Source organism: Prionailurus viverrinus, chromosome D2 (genome assembly GCF_022837055.1).
Source record: "Prionailurus viverrinus isolate Anna chromosome D2, UM_Priviv_1.0, whole genome shotgun sequence".
NCBI lineage: Eukaryota > Metazoa > Chordata > Mammalia > Carnivora > Felidae > Prionailurus > Prionailurus viverrinus.
The window spans coordinates 2,944,826-2,964,823 of record NC_062571.1 but is presented as its reverse complement, the minus strand read 5'-3'; the positions used below and the strand labels follow the sequence as shown (position 1 = coordinate 2,964,823).

At 40.1% G+C, this 19,998-nt stretch overlaps 1 protein-coding gene and 1 pseudogene across 1 annotated transcript in view; one reads left to right on the top strand and one right to left on the bottom strand.

The window, feature by feature from the left end:
• Positions 1-19,998, bottom strand: part of PCDH15 (protocadherin related 15) — an 850,076-nt gene that overhangs the window by 774,430 nt on the left and 55,648 nt on the right. The window lies entirely within an intron of this gene.
• On the top strand, positions 6,760-7,583 carry LOC125147690 (peroxiredoxin-1-like; annotated as a pseudogene).

Genomic DNA, 19,998 nt, shown 5'->3' with positions numbered 1-19,998 from the left:
AAACAATATTCACATATATAAGTCTGCCTACATAGTATACCATTGAGTATTGTTTCTTTTTGAAATTTGTAAAAATAATCTCATTGTATAAAGAAAGAAATCATCTGAAACTTGTTTTCCTGACTCATGGTCAGGCAAAGCTGGTGTAAAAACATTCATTAAGAAATTGATGTAAAACACATAGTTATTTAGTTGATCTTTGCTCTAACAATTCAAGTAAAAAAACAGCTCCGGGGAAAAAAATGGTGGTGACAGAATTTGTATTTAATGCCTCCTGTTCTATCCGTCAGGTGAGTGTGCCTCTCCATGTACTGATAAATTCCCTACACTTTTGCTTATTAAACTTGACCCATTCGTTGTGGTATTCTGTTCGAGCTCTGGTACATAAGTGGAATACATAATGCTATTGCTTGCGAATCACATATAATACATTAAGCATTATTGCTGGGAGTGCTGCATTATTTTATTTCATTTAATAAAAATTTGACCAGTTAGGATGGGCAAAGATATGCTGTGGTAACGAACAAACAGAAATAAAACAACAAAGAGCGTATATGCTTTCTCTCATTCTCCATGTGCAAATGGTTCTGTGATCAAAGTTGCTCAGAAGACCAGATGAGCCAAAGCGAATGATGGCACACTTAGCATATGGAAGGAAATGTGGCGAGTTGTAGCTGGCTGTCAAACTTTTCTTTCAGAGTTGATTTGTGTAATTTCACTGCTGTAATCACAGATATCATGGCTGCACATCACCAAAGGGAACAAAAAGAAGAGCGGAACACACGCAGAAGTACCATCCTGTGACATGCCTGTTCGGAGAACCAGAAATGTTTGCTTCTGGGTCTAAGGGCTAACCTGTCTCACAAAACCATTACGAGAGACTCAGGATCAGCATTTGTGAAGGAAGGAAACTAAAGCTTAGAGAGATGAAGTACAGTTAACCAGTATAAAATCATGAGTCCAGGGGCACCTGGGTGGCTCAGTAGGGTAGGTGTCAGACTTTAGCTCAGGTCATGATCTCACGGTTTGTGAGTTCAAGCCCCACGTGGGGCTCTGTGCTGACAGCTCAGAGCCTGGAGCCTGCTTTTCAGATTCTGTGTCTCCTCCTCTGTCTACACCTCCCCCCACTCATGCTCCGTCTCTGTCTCTCAAAGAATGAATAAATGTTACAAAACATTAAGAAAAATAAATAAAATCTAAACACTGAAAAAAGCATTCATCCAGTAATTCTCAGAATGAAATACTAATGTTTCCAAAGCTTTTTCTTCCATTGTTAGCATTTTAATTACATCTTAAATATACTTTACTAGACTAATCATAAGCAATTTATTATACCCTCTAATCATTACCAGATGAACAGGGCTCTTCTTAAAAAGTACGTACTGATATGACATAATGACCCTTGCCTACTTGCCCAAGCAATAATACCAGTACCACGCACCTGCACCTCTGTGGTGCCCTACCCCCTCCTCTCTGCTCCAGGATGCAATCTCTCTTGCAGATGCCAGACAAGGGCCAACCCTGTAAGCAGACCTTGCTATGGACAGTGGTGTCTGTTCTCTGCATACTATGCAAGTAAATTGCGTTGAATTTGGAGGTATCACATCTTCCCTCTGATCTGAAATTTATAAACATCATGCATTGACAAACCATGAAGCTATCTTAAGCAAATATATTTTCAAGAAGCCACACGTGTGAAAAATGCAATGTGCTTTAAGACTTTAGATCAAGTCTCTGAAATGTGTAGAAGAGAAAGAAGTGACATGAGCACAAGGGATGGGAGGACGGCAGAAAGGGGACCAGGTCATAGCCTGGTAGCACGTTTCCTCTTTCTAGAATTAATAACTGGAATGGCAGAAAGATACAAAGAGGCCCAAGTCTATGCAATATGATAGTTTAAAAGCTTTAATTTTATAACTGTGAATAAGAAACGAAGTCTGCAAGTATAGTCCTATTGCTTCCTGATCCTAGGAACGGGGCTGAGATTTGGTTGTTTTACCTGAAATCATGTAAAGGAAAACTGTGGCTATACTGACATACGGTGGTAAAACAGAAGTAAACAGATTTCAGTAAGCTGTGATTCTTCCAGGTATACGAACGTCCTTCACACCTTCATGTCATAGCATCTGCTACTGCCTCTGTTTGAGCTCAGTTCTCTTCCCCCTATCGCACATCTCTGCCTCTGCTTACCCTACTCCTGTTCAAGGCACAACTTACAACCGTTCTTTAAGAAAAACAATTTAACGAGGCTAACTCCAGAATGGTTTTGTTAGCAATTTTGTTTTCCCATAAAATTCTGTGAATGCCACTTTGACAGCTTTATGAGGTTTCTTGTCTGCGTCCCTAACTATGCTGTAAAATCTTTAAGGGATGTGTTACTTTTCTATGGCTGATGTAACAAACTACCACTGACTATGTAGCTCAGAACAACAGTTCCGTGAGACACAAGTCTCACTGGCATAAGATAAAGGTGTGGACAGGGATGTGTTCTTCTCCTGGGGTCTACAGCAGAATCCATTTTCTTGCCTTTCCTAGCTTCCAGAAGCTGTCCACTTCTTTTGGCTCATGGTCTTTTCTCATCTTTAAAGGTAATAACAGCAAGATAATCTCTTCTCCTAGCACATCACTGTCACTTCCTCCACACTCACATTCCTCTCCCACTCAGAATTAAATGGCTTCAGTTTTTCACTTTTAAGAAGCGTGATGATCACATTGGGTCCTGTGGATAATCCATGATAATCTCTTTATTTGAAAGTCAGGTGATTAGCTAACTTAGTTTTATCTGAAATCTTAATTGCCCTTAGCCATGTAATGTAATATATTCCTAGGTTCTGTGAATTAGGCTGTGGAATCTTTGGAAAGCTACTGTTTTGTTTATCCCAAGGGGATAATGAATTGTCTGGTGTGTGTCATGAATTCAATAACTGTGGTACTGAAACAATCAAGTTTCAGGACATAGTTAGCTCATCTATTCAGTACCATGGACAGAAGAGGATATATTTTATTTTATTGAACATTTGAAGCATGAGGACCTTCTACATGGACAATGTCCAGGTCAATTTGACTACATTATTTTAAGAATCTCCCATCAAAGGGTTATATTAAATTAAGCTCTTCGTGTAACAGATGAGGAAACTATGTCCCAGATAGGGGAAGTGATGCTCTCAAGGTCATCCAGCTTGTTAGTGGAATAGCTGAAGCTTCTGTCTTCTCAAATCTTAGCCCTGTCATTTTTGGATATCCCTTTGGCAATATGGTCTTATATAAGTGGACTCGTGTATGAATCCTCTGCTCTCAAAGTCACTTGAAGGCATCACCTCAATGCTGTGATTGGAAGCACAGTGGGTCACCAATGTCCATGTTAAGATTTTGTCTCGGTGTTCCCAAATTTGCAAACTCTTCAAGGATCAAAGCGATACCTTATGCACAGAAATTCTTAATATTCTGATGCCATTCTAGTTCTTCACAGAAGTGGGGAGACTACTTCATTCCCCCACTTGTGTCACATTTTGTGCCTCTCAGAACACAGTAGAGCTCCTTAAACTCTGGGGACTCGGGATCTCTTATGAAAAAAAGAATTCTTTTCAGCTTTTATGACCATATGTTTTAGACAGGCATTTATGACACTTAGGCTGGGGTACTAAATTCAGGGAGAAACTATGTATTTTACTCTATTTTGATTGCAATCTAATGAGTATGTTTTGAAAAGAAGGATATGGTCTATGAAATAATTGACAGACTTATAAATACAATTGTTTTTTTCAAAATTCAAATTTGTACTATGGGGAAAGAAATCTGTCCCAGGAATCTCTGCACATTGTTAATATATCTAGAGTATATTTAGTTACATTCAGTAAGGGTGTTTAATGATAATTAACATCCTAAAGTTCTCAGGTAAAAATTTACCCAGACAAAACAACAGAGAAAAAGAGAAAAATGAGATGGCTAATGGGATTAGGAGGGTGCCTCGCTTCCCTTCTTTACACTTGTATCCCTATACCAAAAACCCTGTCCTTTACCCCTCGTGTCCCCTGAGAAAGACAAAAATTGTTAGGGAGTATTACATTTAATCTTTCAAAATAGTAATTTTTGATGTTTTCATATTGAATTACAATGGGTATGGAAAATAATTCATGACCATTTTCCTTACAGTCTTTAAAAAATTTACATATATATGTATTTTTAAATTAATTACAAATTCAATTTTTGTATTACATAAAGGGGCTACAAAAATTTTAAATTCTTTTCTTTTTTTAATTTTTTTAATTTATTTTAAAATTTTTTTAGCTATGTTTTTTTATTTTATTTTTAAACTTTTTAATATATGAAATTTACTGTCAAATTGGATTCCATACAACACCCAGTGCTCATCCCAAAAGATGCCCTCTTCAATACCCATCACCCATAAAATTATTTTCAATTTCCATAGTTTATAATATGATTTATTCAGACAAACATAACTTCAAAAACTGAGTCCATGAGAAAGTATACATATTTTCTTTGATGTTATTCTTAAAATCTTATTTGGTCAACCGGTTAAGAGTTAAAAGGTGTTTCTTGAAGCAGGCTCTAAATTTACTCATTTTATAATATTAAAAGGGAAAAAAAGGCCGACAAACTCTAAATTTTTAGAGAAAAATCCTGCATTCCAGAATGCTAGATTGATGTTCCTTTATTTCTTTATCATTTTGGCTTTGTATGATTATTTTAACAAATTAAACACAAAATATCAATGTCTTTTTCTTTCTTGAGAGAAAAGTTATGTTTATTATTCTTTGTAGGAATATCCAATATACAATTGTTACCTTACCAATTGTATACTAGACATTCTTATAAAGAAAAACAATTCATTGAATTGTACACAAGGATCCAGAGAGGAATCAAAATTAAATATATATTTCTTTCAACAAAAAACAAAGTCAGAATAATTGTAAGAATTGATAATTTCCTACCCCATTGGTGATTTTTTTAGAAAAATCAGAGCAAAGCATTGAGGATTACTTACTATTACTTTTGCAAAATTTTAACTCCATTCTAAATTAACTACTTGCTCTTTCAAACTCAATGTACCCACAACTAAACTCATGATCGCTCCTCTATCTGTGGTCATTTTAGGGCTTCCATCTCAGTGAATGGACCAGCTCTGGGAATACTTCCGTACATCTTTGCCTCCCCTCACTCCCCTCACTCTTGGCTTTTAATAAATCACACATCACATGTGTATGTGTATGTGTGTGCATTGTGTGTGTTTGTATTAATCTCTCCACCAGTCTCTAGATCTGGTTTCCTTCTCGACCCAACCCTCCTCCTCCATACCATCTCCTGGTTAGACTATGTCACAGGTGTTTATCTTGCCTGTGTGAGTCTTCTGCATCAATCTTTACGGGAATCCATTCTTTCACTGTATCTAGTGATCTGTCTTAGAACAAATGGGATTTTATTGTCACATATTTTCTTCCACTCCTGCTTTTAAAACTCCAATGGCTTCACTTACAATTAAAACTAAAATTATTATCACTTTGGCTATCAACAAACCTTGGTCCCTGTATATCTCCTCAGTTTCATTAGCATCTGATTTACACAGGCCTTCTTTCAGACTCTTAGCCATACCATGCTTACTTCTGATCATGGGGCCTTACTGTCTCCATCAGGATGGGGATATTATTCTCTCCATGTGGAATAAACTCTTTGTCCCAGTCCTCTCCACAGAACCTGGCACATAGTAGCAATCCTATAAAACTGTGTTGAGTGAATAAATAATTAAATGAATGAATAGTGAAAGTAATTAGCACAAGATATATATTACATATTCACTAACAGATATTTAATGAATTCTTAAAAAAATATTCACTAACAGAGATGAAGTGATTCATAGAAAAATTCATTTCTCTGAAGCAATAACGATTATGTCCTAAACCAGAATAATCATAATGGCTCAGTTTAGAGGTAGCAGTTCATTTCATTTCACATGTTCTTATTTCTGTATATTTTAAAGAAAATCCATTGAAACTAAGGAAAAAGGAAAAAGTCCATATTTGCCAATAAATACCTGAGATATATTTTCTATAAAAAGTATCAGTCTTTACTAAAGTGACTTTGACCCATGTTTATTCCTTGTAAGTATCTGTTTCTTATCCTCCAATGTGAAGGAGGAAGACTGGTGATAAAGTTTGATAAACCTATTCTGACATAAGTTTTTTTTTAATTTACTTTAAGAGCATCTCTTCAAATAACTTTATATCATACTTTTTAAAATGATTTCCAAACCTCAAACCTGAAAGAAATTTCAAAAAATACTTAAGAAATGTATTTCAGAAGTACCAGTAATTTCCTTTTTCTAGTTTTATACAATGAAATTCTACAATCCAATCCAATTCATCAGTATAATTGGCTAATGTATTGAAATAAAAGTGTTGCCAAACTTGTCATACATACAGCATATTGAGAAGAGCCTATTTTGAGAATTTCCGAAGTTAGAATACAATTTTCTCTTTGTGCATACTTTCAAAATTCACTTGCTCCTACATATCCTTCATTAAAGGAAGTGAAATATTCATTCATTCATTCATTCATCCATTCATTCATTCATTCATATGTGCAGGCTTTCTGTTCCCTCTTAGAGCAATATGTCTTTGTAATTTGGTATAGATTCAAAAAATGCATTTAAAAATGGGTGTAGGGGTCTTTTTGACTGCTTTTTGTCTTTTTGCTTTTTGACTGCTTTTTGCCATGTTATCTCTCAGAGCTGCTGACAGCAAGATGTCTTTAGGAAAGGCTGAAATTAAGCATCCTGCCCCCCAACATCAAAGCCATGACAATTATGCCAGATGGCCAGTTCAGACATCAGCCCCCTTGACTACAAAGGAAAATATACTGTACCCTTCTACGTTCTTGACCTAACCTTTGTGTGCCCAATGGAGATCACTGCTCTCAGTGACAGGGCAGGAGAATTAAAAAAAATAATAATAATGTTTATTCCTTTTATTGAGAGGTAGAGAGAGACAGAGTATGAGCAGGGGAGGGGCAGAGGGAGAGGGAGACACAGAATCCAAAGCAGGCTCCAGGCTCTGAGCTGTAAGGACAGAGCCTGACATGGGGCCCGAACTCATGAACTGTGAGATCATGACCTGAGCTGAAGTTGGATGCTTAATCGACTGAGCCACCCAGGTGATCCAGGGCAGGAGAATTTTAAAAAGTCAACTGCCAAGTTCTCCTGCAGACTCCCATTTCTGTCACCTGGCATGGATAAACACACCCGAGAAACAAAGAGCACTGGGACCCATCATTGTTCCCCTGGTATCAGACCCCAAGTGAACCATCACTCAGGAGAGTGGAGTCTTAAAGGCTGATGAGGGCATCTCATGCAGGGGCCTCTTTATCACTGATGATGGAACTGTCTTTGGGCAGATGACTGTGAATGACCTGCCTGTTGGCTGCTCTGTGGATGAGACTCTCAGACTAGTTCAGGCCTTCCAGCTTACTGCCAGGCACAGGAAGTGTGCCCAGCTGGCTGAAAGCCTGGACGTGACTCCATCAAGCCTGACATCCAGAAGAGCAAGGAATAATTCTCTAAGCAGAAGTGAGCACCGAGCCATTTTAGGGCCTGGCTGCGGTGGGCAGCCATGAAAACAAAATCTGTTTTGTACAATTGTCATGCTTAAGACACAAAACTTTAGGTGCAGATGTGGAATGGGACAGGACAGGCCCTTCCCGCAGGGACTGGGGACACCAGCCTTTCTTCCTCTGGACAGAATGGCCTGAGCTGTGCTGTGGGGCAAGCCAACTTCTGTGTCCAGGAGCGGGCTTCCCTTGACATCTTTGGTGTTTCTATTAAACTTGAACTGAGCCAAAAAAAGTTAAATATGGCCATATGAATCCCATAAGCATAAAACTCTGAATGAGATTCAACTGTATCCAATGCTTACTGAATATGTTTGTTTATAGTGTAAGTCACTGATTTTTTTTTTAACAATCTATTCATTACTTATTTGCTCTACCAAAACATGTCAGCAATCTTAAATTGCAGCATTTCCTACTGGAGGGCATTGTCCAAGGTCAACAAGGAATATTGCCATTTGACACTTCCCTATGTTGGGGGACATGGTTGAATCTCTTCTGTTTTTAAAGTGCTTCTTTAGAAGTTTCTAGTTATTCTTATTAGCAGTCCCATCACTGGTCAGTTGTTCCTTCCAGTAATCTCTAGTGAAGGGATGGGGCTGGTGGAAAATCCAGAATTAAAGAGTTTCTTGGCAAGGCTGTTTGCATAATACTGTCTTTTAACATCAGCATGATCACTGAACTTGGAAAACTCTTCAACAAGTTTCAGTAAATGGAAGCTGATTTTCATATGATTTTTTTTAAATTTTTTTTTCAACGTTTATTTATTTTTGGGACAGAGAGAGACAGAGCATGAACGGGGGAGGGGCAGAGAGAGAGGGAGACACAGAATCGGAAACAGGCTCCAGGCTCTGAGCCATCAGCCCAGAGCCCGACGCGGGGCTTGAACTCACGGGCTGCGAGATCGTGACCTGGCTGAAGTCGGACGCTTAACCGACTGCGCCACCCAGGCGCCCCTCATATGATTTTTAATAGGTACGTTAGTCTGTGTATTTTTTGTTTATGCTATGGAATGGAGCGGCTGGTATCGTACAACACACAGAAATACATCACGCCTGTCTTCAGATGTCACATTTGTGGATGTCTGCTCCCAAAGCCACATTAAATGGTTTGAAAAAAAGGGCCTGCTCGTGTCAGGCCTGATGGAGGCAAGGAGCGCCCGTGACCGATGCAGGCCGCCTGCACTGGCTCTGGTCCAGTGGCCTCAGGTCACTGGGCAGCTGTCCTTCTAGGTTCTGTTTTTTTCCCGAGAATACATCTCACTTTCCATATTTAAAGGAACTCCCATGGAACTGATAATTTAACAGGTGCTATTTGGCAACGGTCCTAGTTTGGATTTAAGTCTTACAAATTTAGAGATTAAATTGAAAATGTTTTCAAACTTCATTATCTTGGGGGAAGGAAATCAGACGGCATCTCCTCTGAAGTGCTCATCTGATAACAGAAGGAAGCTTTCGCGGTTTTGAAGTGTGCATGTACTCTGGGAATTTTTTTTCTAAAATGCTATCCTAATTCCTTTCTGTAACAAATGAGATTGAAAGTCCAGTTAAGATTGCTTTTTTTCAATGTTGACCAAACGGTTAAAAGCTCGGAGTGACTGGAGCCAGGAAAACTTGCTTGTTGTGCTTTGTAGGATTTAAATGATCTAAAGAGAGGAAGGTGACAAGAGTAGAGCAGGTGCTGTGTACGAGAGAGAGACGGAAACAGAGAGACAAGACACAGAAACAGGAAAAAGAAGAAATAAGGAAGCGAGCGAGGGTTGCATGAAACGTGAGGAAAAAATGAGAAGAAAGCGGTAAGAGAAACGTCTGCCTGAGTGAAGAAAGGGTAGTAGGAAGGAACTAAAGGAAAGTCCTGCATGTAAAAGGAGCTAATCAAAACTGACAAAGAGGTGAAGGAGGTAAAGAACATGAAAGAAAAATGTGGAAAGGGTACAGACAACCAAGTGGTTACCGAGTTTCTATTCTATGCCAGACGCCTTAACAAGTGCAGCTCAGAAATGCCAGGCTCGATGAGCAGAAGAGCATGCAGAGAATTATGGTTCCCAGGAAAAAAGGATGCAGAAGGCAACTGATTGCTCTAAGAAAGGTACGGTCCACTCAAGATGTAGCAGGTGAGTGTGTGTGTGTGTGTGTAAATGTTTTCAGGCCAAGGGAACCTAAATAAATACTGAGTAATGGCAAGGAAACATTAAGTTGACCTTACTTTTAATTTGAAAATAGTAATAATTATTCTAATATACTAAAACACATGTATTAATCACTGCCGATATGCTAGGAAGCATAGAAAGCAGTTTTCGTGCACATCAGTTAATCCTAACAGAAATCTAATCAGAGCTGCTATTACCCTTGTTTAACGGATGGAGATCTGAGTCTTAGTGAGATTACATAACTCATCAAAATTCATCCATTGATTGTGCCAGGATTTGAAGAAGGTCTATGTGACTCCAAAGCTCATGCTTCACCTACTGTGCCACCGATAATCTTCCATATCCACACACCACCAATGGGTATCATCTGTTAATCCTCCCATGTTCCCCTTGGCTTTGCACACATGAATGCTTAATTTAGCATTTTGGATCTAATGCATCCCATCACTCAGTTTCCAAGTAACTTAAACTATCTCATCCTAAAATCTTTCTAGGGCTAGCTACAGCTAGCACAGACTTGGGACACACTTGTAAGAATGCCATCCTTTTATTTTTAAGTTTATTATTTTGAGACAGAGAGACAGACAGACAGAGACAGACAGAGACAGTTAGAGATAGAGAGCATGAGCTGGGGAGGGGCAGAGAGAGAGGACATAAAGAATCCCAAGCAGGCTCTGTGAGGTCAGTGTAGAGCCTGATACGGGGCTCGAACTCACGAACGGTGAGATCATGACCTGAGCCGAAATCAAGAAGCAGATGCTTAACTGACTGAGCCACCCAGGCACCCTGTCATCCTTTTAACTCCAGCCTTCACAATGTACAGTATATTGATTAATATGTGTAATCTGTTTGTCCCTTGCACGGATGTTTCATACGAACTAGGCTGTGGCATTCACGAGGTCAAAAATGTACCTTATTGATATTTGTATCCCCAGAACTTAGCAAGAAGCTGGCACATGATAGATGTTATACATACATGTTGACTAAATGGACAACAGGGGTTGATCATGGCTCCATCATTCTCCAAGGATCCAAGAAGGATCAGGGTCCACATTGTTCAACTTTCATGAGTCCTCTAACCCTCTGTACTAAAACTATGAAATATAGTAGTTACGAATGTGGCAGCATAAGCCAGGCAGCCTGAAGGACGATCGTGGCACTCTGAACCAAGACAGCTTGGTATCTTTAAAGCCTCAATTTTCACATCTGGGAAACAGGACTAATAAGAGAATTTATCCCATGGGACTTTAGTGAAGGTTAAATAAATTAAACAAGAGAATATATACTCAGCTGAACACTCCTGTTTGCTTCCTGCTGTCCTAGAAATCCGGCTCTTCCCAGAGATTGTTTTCCCATAGCACTGCCCTCCTATTCAGAAAGATGTATACGTACACACACATTGTGCAGATTATGGGTAAATAAATATGCAGTGTGAGCAGAGGAGAGTGCATAGTGTGTGTTGGGTGGCTGGCACACAGAAACCACACAGCTACAATTATTAGAGAACTGCTGTGCACGTAACAGGTGCTGCACATGCTTGTTACACCTGAAGAGGTGAATGAATGAAGGGAAATAGAGGACACGGTGCACGGCTGACATTTCCTTGAAGGGCTGTGTTCTTCTCCCTGTAGAGACATTACCGGAAGTGCATCCCACAGACCCACTGGACCAGCTATGGCCACACCTGGAGCGGAGCCACACACTCTGGACGTCGGGGCTGGCACTCCCTCTTCACACAAGGTCTCAGGCTCAGTCTGAACAGCTCTCATCAGTATTCCGACTGTTCACTAGAGACACTTAATAAACTCAGAGCAGTTGGACAGTCCTCACTGAACAGTCTAATTGAGTGGCCCTGAGGGGCGGTGTCGAGGCTTCCACAAGGAGGAAAGATTAGTGGTGAGAACAGGGCTACTGATCTAGGAATAAACACCACTGTGTGAGCCGCCAACCTCGTGAACAAATGCCCAGAACGGCAGCTGATGATCAGATAAAAAAAGGCAGGAAGCACACCTGAGGAAAGATGGGTTCGGTCTGCCGTTTCCACAGACTTTTCTAAATGGCACGCCACGATGGGATAAATGCCAGCGGAATCTCTAAAACACGATGTATCTGTGTGTAGTTATAGCTCACCTAAGCCATTTTCCCAACACGATGCAAAAGAGTAGCTCCGTGCAGCATCTCGGTACACGGGTGTTCAGTGATTGTGCCCCCATGTCAATGCTGAGCCCCGCCATAGACATCAAACCCTCACCAAGTGCATTTCTCAACTGTGGTTTGAACTCAGTCAGTATTCTCAAACCTCACCGGCGTGCCCTATTTTGTCAAAAGAGGTACTTCATCTCTCAATTTTTTTTTTAAATTTCAATGCTTACTTATTTCAATAACCACTAATTGGGTCATTCCATCAAGGGCTGAGGAAAACAAATGAGACAGTCTCTGTCTTCAGCAATTTATAATCTAAACATAAAACAAACATCATATGATGTGTTAGAATATAAAGGGGGAAGACAGACTACTTTTCCAGCTTGACTGAGGTATAATTTACAACTGTACATATTTAAGGTGTAGAGTGTGATGCCTTGATACTTACGCATTGCAAAATGATAACTATAGTCAACCAAATTAACACAATTTCATCCTGCATAGTTGTCTTACTTATGTATTTATGTATTTACTTTGCTGTGTATGTATGTATGTGTGCATGCTTGTGTGTATTTTGCTGTGGTGAGAGCACCCAATATCTACTCTTTCAGCAAATTTTAAGAACACAGTGCAGTATTATTAACTATCATCACCCCAGAACTTATTCTTCTATAACTGGAAGTTTCTACCCTTTGACTAACTTCTCCACATTTAATTTTGATTAAGTGTCATTAGTAGCAACACCAAAAAACAATGAATGGGTTACTACCAAGGAACAAAGATAATCTGAATAAAGTCAGGAGGGGAAGACTAGATTTTGATGCCCAGCAGGTGGTTTTTGCACAGGGAGCTCAGATAACAGGTCTGGTTTTGGCTTTGTCACCTTCCAGGTATGGCGCCTGGGGAGACCAACTCCACCTCTCTGTGCCTCTATGGTTTTCTGGTCTAGGAAGGAGGTGAAATTGTAGTGAAATGGTATGTGGTGATTAATAGCATCTCCAGGACTTCATGGAGCTCCTGTGAAAATGAAATAATAATATGTCTATGGAGGGCTTGGTTAGTAGATGGTAAATAAATGTTAGTGGCTATTATTAAGAGATGCTGTAGCAAAAAAAAAAAAAAGAGATGCTGTTTACAGATAGAGTAACAGTATGACTCCTGATTTAGAAGAACTTGCTGATCATGTAGGAATGATGCATATATGATATGTAGGGACACTTCTTTATAGTTTATGAGAAGGCATTAGATACAATCAATTGCAAAAACTGAGCACTGCAAACACTCGAGAAATTGCTTCCAGGGATGTCTCTCTCTTCTCTGTTTCTGTCTCTATTTGTCTCTCTCTCTCTCTCCGTGTGTCTCTCTCTCACACACACAACACACACACTAAAACAAAAATAGACAGAGGAATGTGGTTTGCTGGGATTCCATGAAGAGGATGAACTTATAAATGAGGCTTGGACAGCTCATGATCACAAATGAGCACGTGCTATTTTGTTGCCTTCAGATACTTTAACACCTAACATTTCCTGAATGAGGCCAGAGAACAGCACGCACAATCCTTGGTGTTTTGTGGAGATACGTGTATACATCTGAAACCAGAACTCCAACTCAGTGTTCTACACGGTTTTTCTGGAAGTCCATATGTTCCTTAAGTTCCTTCACTTGAAACTCAGGTTTTGTCCTGCAAACAGTTTCTCACTGTACTCCAAATCTTTTAGATTTTCCATTTGTGTTCTCCCAAAACACTGCACACAATTCTATTATGATATACTTCGCAGTGTATTGAGTATCTCTGTCATTGTTAGATGAAGAGACTGTCTCAGTTTTGATGGCCTAGTGTCTTTCCTAGAGTTGATATGCAATAAAATGTTAGCTAAGGGGTGCCTGGGTGGCTCAGTTGGTTGAGCGACCAGCTTCGGCTCAGGTCATGATCTCACAATTTGTGGGTTTGAGCCCCACGTCGGGCTCTGTGCTGACAGCTCAGAGCCTGGAGCCTACTTTGGATTCTGTGTCTCCCTCTCTCTCTACCCCTCCACTGCTCATGCTCTGTGTCTCTCTGTCTCTCAATAATAAATAAATGTTAAAGAAAAAAATTTAAATAAAATGTTGACTAAATAAGTAAATCTGAATGTGTGGACTGCAGGAAAAGTGCATAGATGGTATGCAGTGAGAGGAACACACCATGGGAGGGAAATTGGGGCAGAAAATGACCAAACTGTCAAAAAATAATCAAAATTTGTTTCTTACACAATATAGCTCCTTATGGAAATATAAACAAGAGTGGGGCAATTTCAATTTCAAAAAGGAAGAGGTAGAATATTCATCAGGAAGATGGAGAAGTCTGATATATAGACAATCAGAAAAAGTCAGAATCCTTGAGAAAAACCAAGCTGCAAGAAAGGCAGATCAATAGTGCCGCTTGCTGAAATGCTAGAAAATGATAGGATCTGTCCAAGAAAGTAGTCATTGGAGGCTTTAGAGGGTACAGTTTTAGTAGAGTTGCGAGAAAAAGCTAATTGCGGAGCTTAAGGGAATTGGGGCAGAAGTGGTGGTAACAGGCATAGAGACGCCAAAGGAAAAGACCCAACGAACAGAACCATTCTGTCACGAGCTGTGTGAGTCGCTGATGACTGGGAGCCCGGTAAGACTATGATGACATTTTTGCTCAATCTCAGTTTCCATTGGGGATATATGAAATGAGTTCTGCCTTTTCACACCATTAGGATATGAGTATTCTATTTCTCAGTGGGTTCAACATTTTCAGGTAGTTAGAACCACAGAGGGAAGCATGCACCTGGCCAGGTACCGTGAATTTTGTCGGCATCGTTTGAACACTGAATTAGACCCTTCACTTCTTTTCCCATCTAGACTGGACAAACGGGGTGTCTGAAGTATCCATACTTAGTTAATCCAAGTTATATTGGAAATAACGTGTGTGTGTGTGTGTGTGTGTGTGTGTGAGAAAGAGAGAGAGAGAGAGAGAGAGAGAGAGAGAGAGAGAGAGAGAGAGAGAACATGCACGTAGGCAAGCAGAAAGAGAATCTTCTAAGTACAACAATTGGTCTTCTGTTTGTCAGAGGTTTTTTCCTGGCTCTTCAGCTCTCTGGCCATCCAGAATACGTACACAGATGGACTTCAAGTGAGCCAATTACTAGAATACACAAAAGCCACAGAAGTAATCCTTGTAGACACAAGGTCAGAGCTCAGAGAAGGCACTGAGTTTGTATTTCTGAACTTGTTGACTAGAAAACTGTTGCTGAAACAAACAACCTAAAAAGGTGTGTATTTCCAAATGTTTAAAACTAGTTCCATGGGGGGCGTGTTTAAAAGGACCCACATGATCACTCATCTTCAGAAAAGAGGAGACAAGAAATGCAGTGTGGGTACAACATCAAGAAAGGACACAGCTGAGCTTTCATCTCATAATGCAAATAGTCTCTGTAAGAGGAAGAAATTAAAGGGGAGACCGGAAAGAGATGTTCACAACATGTTCAGGCAAAAACTTGCATCACAGTATATGCTCTAATGGTTTCATTTTTGTCTAAAGTGACATCTGTGTGCTATGTGTGTAGGTGTGTGCGTATGAGTGTGTGCGCATGGGTGTACAAATATATTTGCTCAATTTCTCTCTATGAACGACATCATATTTAGGGGCACCTGGGTGGCTCAATTGGTTGAGCGCTGACTTTGGCTCAGGTCATGACCTCACGGTTCATGGGTTCGAGCCCCACATTGGGCTCTGTGCTGACGACTCAGAGCCTGGAGCCTGCTTCAGATTCTGTGTCTCCTTTACTCTCTGACCCTCCCCCACTCATGCTTTGTTTCTCTCTGTCTCTCAAAAATAAATTAACATTACAAAATAATTTAAAAAAAGAAATCATATTTAAGTGAAGAATGATGTTTCAGACCACCCAGTTCACCGAAAATTACTTAGAGTCTTCAATAATCACCTTGAGTTTAATTTGATTATAACTGAAAGAGACAAGGGAAACTGTTGCCTTGTACCACTTCCAGAAAGATAAGCTTGTCAAGAAGAGATAACGGGCATTCCACTTAGCAACAGCAAACTCAAAGAACACAGGAGTTTGGAAACGTTTCCAGCATGATCCTGGGGAGATGATGAGAGTCCCATGAATAGAAAGCAGAGGAACTCATGAGGTAGACAGAGTGCTATAACATTGCCCTACATGACAGTCTAGAAAAGTCTGGGAATACGAACCATTAAAACCATGTTACTCCTGTCGCAGAGCCGTGAAGTTTATTTAACCACCTCTCCTCAAGGCACCCCAAGTGGGGATACATCCTGCTTGGAAACCCAAGGGTTTCAGCTCAGCTCACTGGATAGTTAGAATCGCCTTATAATTCCATTATCAGCAATGTCATTGGTGGCCCATTCTCTTCTCAGGTTAATTAGCATAAGCCAGGGTCACACTGCTTCATGACCTCTGGATGCACCGATAAAAAAGAAGTTTCTAGGCTCTAGCATCAGACGTCAGACAGTTACAGCTTCGTTGAGTGACGGTCTACCCTTCGCTGACCTTGCATGGATTACCTAACAGCAAGCATGAAAATGAAGCTGGAAATGTTCCTCAAACTTCACCTACAGTTTCAGGGGAATCAGTCAGCTCTCCAGGGAGAGAATGCAGTCAGTAACACTTTTCAGGAGAAAGTGTCATTTAACAAATTCTTCAAGGTATCTGGTAAATTTGGGGGGACATAAAAAAACACACATACAACCACAGGGACACAAAGTACTTTATAAACAAATATTTACGTTTATAAAAATAGAAGTATAATTATTTCTAAGTGATGAGAAGTAACCATGGCAATAAAGGTAAACAGTTTATTGGCCATGAGCCATATACCAGGTGCTATGCTACACTTAAAAACGGAGTTTCAAGAGTTATTGCCATTTATAAGGGAACGGGTCCAGCTCGTGACGGGCTTTTAAACAGTGCCCCTTCATGTAGTTGTTCTGCTTGTGCTACACAGTGGTCCCCCTCACTCACACACACATGTGAATCAGTGTAATAGCTCAAGGTCAGCACAGAGGATGCTTGGCCTCCAGGCGAATGGTTGCACAGCCAGGGGGAACGAACCCTTTCTTTAATAAAGTCCAGCCAGCTTTCACAGTGTGATCACATTTAGAGAATCTCCCTCCCCTCCCCTCCCTTCTCTTCTCCTCCCCTCCCCTCCCCTCCCCTCCCCTCCCCTCCTCTCCCACAGACAGACAGACACACACACACACACACACACACACACACACACACACCCCTTCTAAAACTCCTCTAACACTTTGGTTCAAACTTAGCCATGATGTTACAGTATATAGTTTTTTTTTAATTGTTTTCCTATCTGATTACGGCAATAGTACATATTTAATATGGACAATTTGAAAATGCAGAGGAAATAATAAAACATAAACCATATTCACTACCCATATGTCATTTTCCCATTCTGGCTCTCGCTCCTTCCCTTTCATGATTCCTTCATGAACTCGAAAGAAATCAAAAGAAAACAAACCAAGCCTGTGCACAAGTTTCCTTATTGATGTCCCTGTGTGTTAGAACAGGAGACATCGTTCGTGTATCTGTTTCCCCACAGTGCACACCGCTTACCAGATGGCCCTGCTTCCTCTGCTCCTCGGTGGTTCCTCCACCCCAGCACCCCCACAGTCACTGGGGATCAGGGCACACGTTCCCAGTCAAATAAATTGGTCCCTACTGGTAATGAATTACAACACAGCTAAAATAGCAATCCCAACGCTGTCTTAAGGGTAGAAAGAGACCATCAACTAAAAATGGATCATGTTCTTTTATTTTCTATCAGTTAGCTAAAATCTTACTTTTAAAATTTAATATAATACAATCAATCCCACTCATGTTATTAATGCGTGCTTAGATGCAGTCATCAACCAAATGAAATATCCCTTATGGAACAGGCCATCTACAAATTTTATTACTGACCTTAAAAACTTCTCTCAGCCATTTGAAAGGAAAATATGAAAAGACTCAAAACTTTGCCAAAGTTTTCAACTAAAAACTTTGTTTAAAGTATTTTAAATAATAATTAGATAATATATTTTCCTTAAAAGCAGTTCCACACATTTGGCCAATCCTAGAATACTTTATTTCAGGATAATTCCCTAATGTCTAAGTAAGGAAATATACAGAAAAGCATTGGAGACTGTTCTTAACTACAAGCCAGAAGAGTTCTATTATTTCATACAAGAAAAATCTAGACATTTATCCTAATAGACTGTTATCCTAATAGCTTCAAAGTAGTTTACATTTTTTTTCTCCTTTATTTTTCTCTATCTGAAGCTCTGAGCCATGTATGCAGTCAGTCGCCAACTCTCACAATGGACTAATCCAACCAGCAGATCATCAGCTGTGGCAAAGTTCTTTCCAGTTTTAATTTCTCACAGGCTGTCAGCATGTTTATGACCTCACCACCTTCTTCCTTCCATCTGATCCTACATACCCCCATCCCCCCAGCATTTGGATTTAAAAAAAAATCGCTTCAAGAGATTCTCATGGCATATTCCAGTTTAGGGTTATTTCGTGCAATAGTCGCACACTGCCGAGTTCTGATTCATTCCTTCACAGCATGGGCTCACAATTTCATATAGATTTAAAAAAAAAAACAGCAACTATAAGAACCATTTTCAGTCACACATAACTGAACAACTGGATAAAAGTGATTGCCAAGAGACCCTAATTGCGGAAGTTCAGAGAGAAGTAAAGACGTGGGTGGGGGGTTGCTCAGATACCCCTGAATGTGGCAGGACCACGGGGGCTCCCTGGAGGAGGCCAGTTTGGAAGGGATGCTAGAATGCACATAAGGTGAAGAGGTCTCCACAAAACACTACAGAGCATATGTCTCTGCCAAGGTCAAACCCCTGCAGCCTTGCTGACAATGAGTCAGTTACCTCAAGGAGGAGGGCTGAGCAGGTCTCTAGGGCTGCAGGGGGCCACCCCTCCACAGCCTGGCCGCACCCTGGCCCTGCCACGTGGCAGGTGTGAGGCTCCCTGCTCCAGACGGGAGACCACCTGGGCCAGCAGTTACCTGGTAATCTTATTTTGGAGGCTATGTGAGCACATTTAGAAAGAGCAGGAGCTATAATGAGCTTATTAAGGAAACCGATCTACGGCATTATGGGCTAAACATGGAGTCATTTCCTCTGATAACCTAAATTAACATTGCTTAAAAGTACAGGGCTTGCAAATGTCTAATGTCAGCAATGATGGTGAACCCTCCCCTGCTCAGTGTGAAGGCCAAATACGAATAAAAATAGAAAGCCTTATGGTGCCAAGAACTATCAATACACTCATTTGTCATTTATTCCCAGGGCAAATTTAAAATACTTCCTTTTAATAGAAAGTCATGCTCTTCCATGGTTCATTCATATCTATCTATCTATCTATCTATCTATCTATCTATCTATCTATTGCTTCAAAGTAGCTGTTACATTATTTATTTATCTCAACATTTAAATTTTCTTTGAAATGGAGATTTACCATCGCAATAAATGGCAACAACAGAAACATTGGGTTCAGGCACACTTAAAGTAAACGGTGACCAATTAGCAAAACTTTTCAAGGAATCAGGCTATTGATTTACGAAAATAATTGTTCTTGAAAATTATTCTCCAAGTCTGAAAAGAGCCATATTTTTCTAACCATGAATGACTAAGAATGCCGTAATACACGTACAATTTGAATACTGTTTGAGATAAAGTCAAATCAGTTCATCTATCTTCAGATCATTCAGTTCAGCCAAGCAAAGCATAAAAATACTAATAACGCCATTCTTTGCCGCTACTAAGTGTGGCCACATAATAGAGCGGCAGGGGGGAAGAGGCGGCTGGTGCCTGTGGACCCTGAATGCTAAACAATATCAAGTCAAAACAATGAAAAGAAAAAAGAAAACCAAACTCAGCTTCCTAGAGTGGAGGAATTTGTCCATTTCTTCCATCTATTAAAGTATTATACATATCCTAATTTTCATTATGAGGTATCCAAACACAGATCTCCCCACTATTAAAATATCTGAGACACGCACATTTCAGGTTCTGCACATGGAAC